This window comes from Oncorhynchus keta, unplaced genomic scaffold (assembly GCF_023373465.1).
Source record: "Oncorhynchus keta strain PuntledgeMale-10-30-2019 unplaced genomic scaffold, Oket_V2 Un_contig_1253_pilon_pilon, whole genome shotgun sequence".
NCBI classification, from domain to species: Eukaryota; Metazoa; Chordata; class Actinopteri; order Salmoniformes; family Salmonidae; genus Oncorhynchus; species Oncorhynchus keta.
The window spans coordinates 59,896-68,245 of NW_026277906.1; the positions used below are offsets into that span (position 1 = coordinate 59,896).

The 8,350-nt window shown below is 43.1% G+C and overlaps 1 long non-coding RNA gene across 5 annotated transcripts; it reads left to right on the forward strand.

The window, feature by feature from the left end:
- The first annotated feature begins 5,991 nt into the window (after nt 1-5,991).
- Nucleotides 5,992-8,141, forward strand: LOC127917958 (uncharacterized). 5 transcript variants are annotated; one of them, XR_008098123.1, is made up of 5 exons: nt 5,992-6,352; nt 6,543-6,732; nt 7,218-7,293; nt 7,408-7,635; nt 7,896-8,109. It is a non-coding gene; the product is annotated as an uncharacterized LOC127917958 (long non-coding RNA). The 5 variants fall into 5 exon arrangements; XR_008098120.1 differs by lacking the exons at nt 7,218-7,293; nt 7,408-7,635 and having other exon boundaries at nt 6,543-6,808; nt 7,896-8,141; XR_008098125.1 differs by lacking the exons at nt 7,218-7,293; nt 7,408-7,635 and having other exon boundaries at nt 5,992-6,238; nt 6,543-6,808; nt 7,896-8,141.
- The last annotated feature ends 209 nt before the right edge of the window (nt 8,142-8,350 follow it).

Here is an 8,350-nt window from a genome sequence, read left to right on the forward strand (position 1 = left end):
CTGCCCCAATGCATAGTGCATTTGTAAAGTTTGGTGGAGAACGCTACCTGCCCCAATGCATAGTGCATTTGTAAAGTTTGGTGGAGAACGCATTGTAAGGATTTGGTGGAGGCGCTACCTGCCCCAATGCATAGTGCATTTGTAAAGTTTGGTGGAGAACGCTACCTGCCCCAATGCTACCTGCCCCAATGCATAGTGCATTTGTAAAGTTTGGTGGAGAACGCTACCTGCCCCAATGCATAGTGCATTTGTAAAGTTTGGTGGAGAACGCTACCTGCCCCAATGCATAGTGCATTTGTAAAGTTTGGTGGAGAACGCTACCTGCCCCAATGCATAGTGCATTTAAAGTAGAACGCTACCTGCCCCAATTGCATTTGTGGAGAAACAATGCTACCTGCCCCAATGCATAGTGCATTTGTAAAGTTTGGTGGAGAACGCTACCTGCCCCAATGCATAGTGCATTTGTAAAGTTTGGTGGAGAACGCTACCTGCCCCAATGCATAGTGCATTTGTAAAGTTTGGTGGAGAACGCTACCTGCCCCAATGCATAGTGCATTTGTAAAGTTTGGTGGAGAACGCTACCTGCCCCAATGCATAGTGCATTTGTAAAGTTTGGTGGAGAACGCTACCTGCCCCAATGCATAGTGCATTTGTAAAGTTTGGTGGAGAACGCTACCTGCCCCAATGCATAGTGCATTTGTAAAGTTTGGTGGAGAACGCTACCTGCCCCAATGCATAGTGCATTTGTAAAGTTTGGTGGAGAACGCTACCTGCCCCAATGCATAGTGCATTTGTAAAGTTTGGTGGAGAAACCTGCCCCAATGCGCTACCTGCCCCAATGCATAGTGCATTTGTAAGTTTGTGGAATGGTGGAGAACGCTACCTGAATGCATAGTGCATTTGTAAAGTTTGGTGCCCCAATGCATAGAGCATTTGAAGTTTAGGTGGAGAACGCTACCTGCCCCAATGCATAGTGCATTTGTAAAGTTTGGTGGAGAACGCTACCTGCCCCAATGCATAGTGCATTTGTAAAGTTTGGTGGAGAACGCTACCTGCCCCAATGCATAGTGCATTTGTAAAGTTTGGTGGAGAACGCTACCTGCCCCAATGCATAGTGCATTTGTAAAGTTTGGTGGAGAACGCTACCTGCCCCAATGCATAGTGCATTTGTAAAGTTTGGTGGAGAACGCTACCTGCCCCAATGCATAGTGCATTTGTAAAGTTTGGTGGAGAACGCTACCTGCCCCAATGCATAGTGCATTTGTAAAGTTTGGTGGAGAACGCTACCTGCCCCAATGCATAGTGCATTTGTAAAGTTTGGTGGAGAACGCTACCTGCCCCAATGCATAGTGCATTTGTAAAGTTTGGTGGAGAACGCTACCTGCCCCAATGCATAGTGCATTTGTAAAGTTTGGTGGAGAACGCTACCTGCCCCAATGCATAGTGCATTTGTAAAGTTTGGTGGAGAACGCTACCTGCCCCAATGCATAGTGCATTTGTAAAGTTTGGTGGAGAACGCTACCTGCCCCAATGCATAGTGCATTTGTAAAGTTTGGTGGAGAACGCTACCTGCCCCAATGCATAGTGCATTTGTAAAGTTTGGTGGAGAACGCTACCTGCCTCAATGCATAGTGCATTTGTAAAGTTTGGTGGAGAACGCTACCTGCCCCAATGCATAGTGCATTTGTAAAGTTTGGTGGAGAACGCTACCTGCCCCAATGCATAGTGCATTTGTAAAGTTTGGTGGAGAACGCTACCTGCCCCAATGCATAGTGCATTTGTAAAGTTTGGTGGAGAACGCTACCTGCCCCAATGCATAGTGCATTTGTAAAGTTTGGTGGAGAACGCTACCTGCCCCAATGCATAGTGCATTTGTAAAGTTTGGTGGAGAACGCTACCTGCCCCAATGCATAGTGCATTTGTAAAGTTTGGTGGAGAACGCTACCTGCCCCAATGCATAGTGCATTTGTAAAGTTTGGTGGAGACCTGCCCCAACGCTACCTGCCCCAATGCATAGTGCATTTGTAAAGTTTGGTGGCCCCAATGCATAGTGCATTTGTAAAGTTTGGTGGAGAACGCTACCTGCCCCAATGCATAGTGCATTTGTAAAGTTTGGTGGAGAATAACGGTCTGAGACTGTTTTTTCATTTCGGGTAAGTTCCAGTGGTGAAAGACGCTACAGCATACAATGACATTCTAGATGATTTGAGCTTGCCCCAACGTCGTGGAGAAGCCCTTTTCCTGTTTCAGCACGACACTACCTGCCCCAATGCCATTTGATGCACAAAAGTGCGAGGTCCATAAAGAAATGGTTTTGTGCATTTGTAAAGTTTGGTGGAGAACGCTACCTGCCCCAATGCATAGTGCATTTGTAAAGAACTTGACTGGCCTGCACAGAGCCTGACCTCAACCAATGCATAGTGCATTTGTAAAGTTTGGTGGAGAACACCTTTGCATAGGATTTGTAAAGTTTGGTGGAGAACGCTACCTGCCCAATGCATAGTGCATTTGTAAAGTTTGGTGGAGAACCAGACCTAATCTGCCCAATGCATAGTGCATTTGTAAATCATCATCATCATCAACTGCTCAATGCATGGCTGTAAAGTCAGCCCCATCATAGTGCATTTGTAAAGATGTACCTGCCCCAATGCATAGTACCAAAGTTTGGTCTACCTGCCCCAATGCATAGTGCATTTGTAAAGTTTGGTGGAGAACGTGCCCCAATGCATAGTGCATTTGTAGTAGACCTCAATGCATAGTGCAAAAGTTTGGTGAAACGCTACCTGCCCCAATGCATAGTGCATTTGTAAAGTTTGGTGGAGGCATTTGTAAAGTAGACCTCATGCATAGCATTTGTAAATGCCCAATGCATACATTTGGTGTAGTAGCCTCAATGCCTTACTAGTGCATAAATTTGCTGAATACAATGCATAGTGCATTTGTAAAGTGGAGAGACGCCTCACAGTGAAATGCTGAATACAACAGGCATTTGTAAAGTAGACCTCATGCATAGTGCATTTGAAATGATGGAGAATACAATGCATAGTGCATTTGTGTAGTGGAGAACGACCTCATGCATAGCATTTGTAAATGATGGAGAATACAATGCATAGTGCATTTGTAAAGTGGAGAAGACCTCATGCATAGTGCATTTGTAAATGATGAATACAACAGGTGTAGTAGACATTTGTGAAAGTTTGGTGGAGAACCCTTACCTGCCCCAATGCAACAGGTGTAGCCTGCCCCAAGCCTCACAAAGTTTGAAACGCTAGCCAGCCCCAATGCATACAAGCATCTTGGTGGAGTAGACCTTACAGTGAAGTGCATTTGAATACAACAGGTGTAGTAGACCTCACAGCCCCAATGCATAGTGCAATAAAGTTTGGTGGAGTAGACCTCACAGTGCCTCAATGATAGTGCATTTGTAAAGTTTGGTGGAGAACCTCACAGTGAAATGCATAGTGCATTTGTAAAGTTTGGTGGAGACAGGTGTAGTAGACCTCCAGTGCATAGTGCTGAATTAGAACGCTACCTGCCCCAATGCATAGTGCATTTGTAAAGTAGTACACCAGCCCCAATGCATAGCATTTGTACAGTGAAATGCTGAATACATAGTGCAGGTGTGGAGTAGACCTCACAGTGAAATGCTGAATACAACAGGTGGAGTAGACAATGCTCAATGCATAGTGCATTTGTAAAGTTTATTGAGAACGCTACCTGCCTCAATGCATAGTGAATAAACAGGTGTAGTAGACCTCACAATGCATAGTGCATTTGTAAAGTTTGGTGGAGCTGAATACAAGTTTGGTGTAGTAGACCTCACATAGTGAGAATGCTGAATACATACATTTGGTGTAGTAGACCTCACAGTGAAATGATGAATACAATGCATAGGTGTAAAGTTTGGTGGAGAACCTCACAGTGAAATGCATAGTGAATACAACAGGTGTAGTAGACCTCACAGTGAAATGCTGAATACATGCACAGGTGTAGTAGACCTCACATAGTGAAATGCTGAATGCAAGTGCATTTGGTGTAGTAGACCTCACAGTGCATTTGAAATGCTGAATACAATGCATAGGTGTAGTAGACCTCACAGTGAAATGCTGAATAAACAGGTGTAGTAGACCTCACAGTGAAATGCTGAATACAATGCAGGTGTAGTGGAGACCTCACAGTGAAATGCTAATGCAACAGGTGTAGTAGACCTGACAGTGAAATGCTGAATAAACAGGTGGAGAGACCTCACAGTGAAATGCTGAATACAACAGGTGTAGTAGACCTCACAGTGAAATGCTGAATACAACAGGTGTAGTAGACCTGCCCCAACAGTGAAATGCTGAATACAACAGGTGTAGTAGACCTCACAGTGAAATGCTGAATACAACAGGTGTAGTAGATTTTACAGTGAAATGCTGAATACCACAGGTGTAGCATACAATATGCATTTGCGTTACAGTGAAATGCTGAATACAACAGGTGTTGTAGACCTCACAGTGAAATGCTGAATACAACAGAGGTGTAGTGCCCCAAGACCCAACATCATCATCATCACAGTGAAATGCTGAATACAACAGGTGTAGTAGACCTTACAGTGAAATGCTGAATACAACAGGTGTTGTAGACCTCACAGTGAAATGCTGAATACAACAGGTGTAGTAGACCTTACAGTGAAATGCTGAATACAACAGGTGTAGTAGACCTTACAGTGAAATGCTGAATACAACAGGTGTAGTAGACCTCACAGTGAAATGATGAATACAACAGGTGTAGTAGACCTTACAGTGAAATGCTGAATACAACAGGTGTAGTAGACCTTACAGTGAAATGCTGAATACAACAGGTGTAGTAGACCTTACAGTGAAATGCTGAATACAACAGGTGTTGTAGACCTCACAGTGAAATGCTGAATACAACAGGTGTAGTAGACCTTACAGTGAAATGCTGAATACAACAGGTGTAGTAGACCTTACAGTGAAATGCTGAATACAACAGGTGTAGTAGACCTTACAGTGAAATGCTGAATACAACAGGTGTAGTAGACCTTACAGTGAAATGCTGAATACAACAGGTGTAGTAGACCTTACAGTGAAATGCTGAATACAACAGGTGTAGTAGACCTCACAGTGAAATGCTGAATACAACAGGTGTAGTAGACCTCACAGTGAAATGATGAATACAACAGGTGTAGTAGACCTTACAGTGAAATGCTGAATACAACAGGTGTAGTAGACCTCGCAGTGAAATGCTGAATACAACAGGTGTAGTAGGCCTCACAGTGAAATGCTGAATACAACAGGTGTAGGCCTCACAGTGAAATGCTGAATACAACAGGTGTAGTAGACCTTACAGTGAAATGCTGAATACAACAGGTGTAGTAGACCTTACAGTGAAATGCTGAATACAACAGGTGTAGTAGACCTCACAGTGAAATGATGAATACAACAGGTGTAGTAGACCTTACAGTGAAATGCTGAATACAACAGGTGTAGTAGACCTCGCAGTGAAATGCTGAATACAACAGGTGTAGTAGACCTCACAGTGAAATGCTGACTACAACAGGTGTAGTAGACGTCACAGTGAAATGCTGACTACAACAGGTGTAGTAGACCTCACAGTGAAATGCTGAATACAACAGGTGTAGTAGACATTACAGTGAAATGCGGAATACAACAGGTGTAGTAGACCTCACAGTGAAATGCTGAATACAACAGGTGTAGTAGACCTTACAGTGAAATGCTGAATACAACAGGTGTAGTAGACCTGTCCTTCTGTGGCTCAGTTGGTAGAGCATGGCACTTGTAACGCCAGGGTAGTGGGTTCGATTCCCGGGACCACCCATACGTAGAATGTATGCACACATGACTGTAAGTCGCTTTGGATAAAAGCGTCAGCTAAATGGCATATATTATTATTATTATTATATTACAACAGGTGTAGTAGACCTCACAGTGAAATGATGAATACAACAGGTGTAGTAGACCGCACAGTGAAATGCTGAATACAACAGGTGTAGTAGACCTCACAGTGAAATGATGAATACAACAGGTGTAGTAGACCTCACAGTGAAATGCTGAATACAACAGGTGTAGTAGACCTCACAGTGAAATGATGAATACAACAGGTGTAGTAGACCTCACAGTGAAATGCTGAATACAACAGGTGTAGTAGACCTCACAGTGAAATGCTGAATACAACAGGTGTAGTAGACCTTACAGTGAAATGCTGAATACAACAGGTGTAGTAGACCTCACAGTGAAATGCTGAATACAACAGGTGTAGTAGACCTCACAGTGAAATGCTGAATACAACAGGTGTAGTAGACCTTACAGTGAAATGCTGAATACAACAGGTGTAGTAGACCTTACAGTGAAATGCTGAATACAACAGGTGTTGTAGACCTCACAGTGAAATGCTGAATACAACAGGTGTAGTAGACCTTACAGTGAAATGCTGAATACAACAGGTGTAGTAGACCTTACAGTGAAATGCTGAATACAACAGGTGTTGTAGACCTCACAGTGAAATGCTGAATACAACAGGTGTAGTAGACCTTACAGTGAAATGCTGAATACAACAGGTGTAGTAGACCTTACAGTGAAATGCTGAATACAACAGGTGTAGTTGACCTTACAGTGAAATGCTGAATACAACAGGTGTAGTAGACCTTACAGTGAAATGCTGAATACAACAGGTGTAGTAGACCTTACAGTGAAATGCTGAATACAACAGGTGTAGTAGACCTCACAGTGAAATGCTGAATACAACAGGTGTAGTAGACCTCACAGTGAAATGATGAATACAACAGGTGTAGTAGACCTTACAGTGAAATGCTGAATACAACAGGTGTAGTAGACCTCGCAGTGAAATACTGAATACAACAGGTGTAGTAGGCCTCACAGTGAAATGCTGAATACAACAGGTGTAGGCCTCACAGTGAAATGCTGAATACAACAGGTGTAGGCCTCACAGTGAAATGCTGAATACAACAGGTGTAGTAGACCTTACAGTGAAATGCTGAATACAACAGGTGTAGTAGGCCTCACAGTGAAATGCTGAATACAACAGGTGTAGTAGACCTCACAATGAAATGCTGAATACAACAGGTGTAGTAGGCCTCACAGTGAAATGCTGAATACAACAGGTGTAGTAGACCTCACAGTGAAATGCTGAATACAACAGGTGTAGGCCTCACAGTGAAATGCTGAATACAACAGGTGTAGTAGACCTTACAGTGAAATGCTGAATACAACAGGTGTAGTAGACCTTACAGTGAAATGCTGAATACAACAGGTGTAGTAGACCTTACAGTGAAATGCTGATTACAACAGGTGTAGTAGACCTTACAGTGAAATGCTGAATACAACAGGTGTTGTAGACCTCACAGTGAAATGCTGAATACAACAGGTGTAGTAGACCTTACAGTGAAATGCTGAATACAACAGGTGTAGTAGACCTTACAGTGAAATGCTGAATACAACAGGTGTAGTAGACCTTACAGTGAAATGCTGAATACAACAGGTGTAGTAGACCTTACAGTGAAATGCTGAATACAACAGGTGTAGTAGACCTCACAGTGAAATGCTGAATACAACAGGTGTAGTAGACCTCACAGTGAAATGATGAATACAACAGGTGTAGTAGACCTTACAGTGAAATGCTGAATACAACAGGTGTAGTAGACCTCACAGTGAAATGCTGAATACAACAGGTGTAGTAGACCTCACAGTGAAATGCTGAATACAACAGGTGTAGTAGACCTCACAGTGAAATGCTGAATACAACAGGTGTAGTAGACCTCACAGTGAAATGCTGAATACAACAGGTGTAGGCCTCACAGTGAAATGCTGAATACAACAGGTGTAGGCCTCACAGTGAAATGCTGAATACAACAGGTGTAGTAGACCTCACAGTGAAATGCTGAATACAACAGGTGTAGTAGACCTCACAGTGAAATGATGAATACAACAGGTGTAGTAGACCTCACAGTGAAATGCTGAATACAACAGGTGTAGTAGACCTCACAGTGAAATGCTGAATACAACAGGTGTAGTAGACCTCACAGTGAAATGCTGAATACAACAGGTGTAGTGGACCTTACAGTGAAATGCTGAATACAACAGGTGTAGTAGACCTCACAGTGAAATGCTGAATACAACAGGTGTAGTAGACCTCACAGTGAAATGCTGAATACAACAGGTGTAGTAGGCCTCACAGTGAAATGCTGAATACAACAGGTGTAGTAGACCTCACAGTGAAATGCTGAATACAACAGGTGTAGTAGGCCTCACAGTGAAATGCTGAATACAACAGGTGTAGTAGACCTCACAGTGAAATGCTGAATACAACA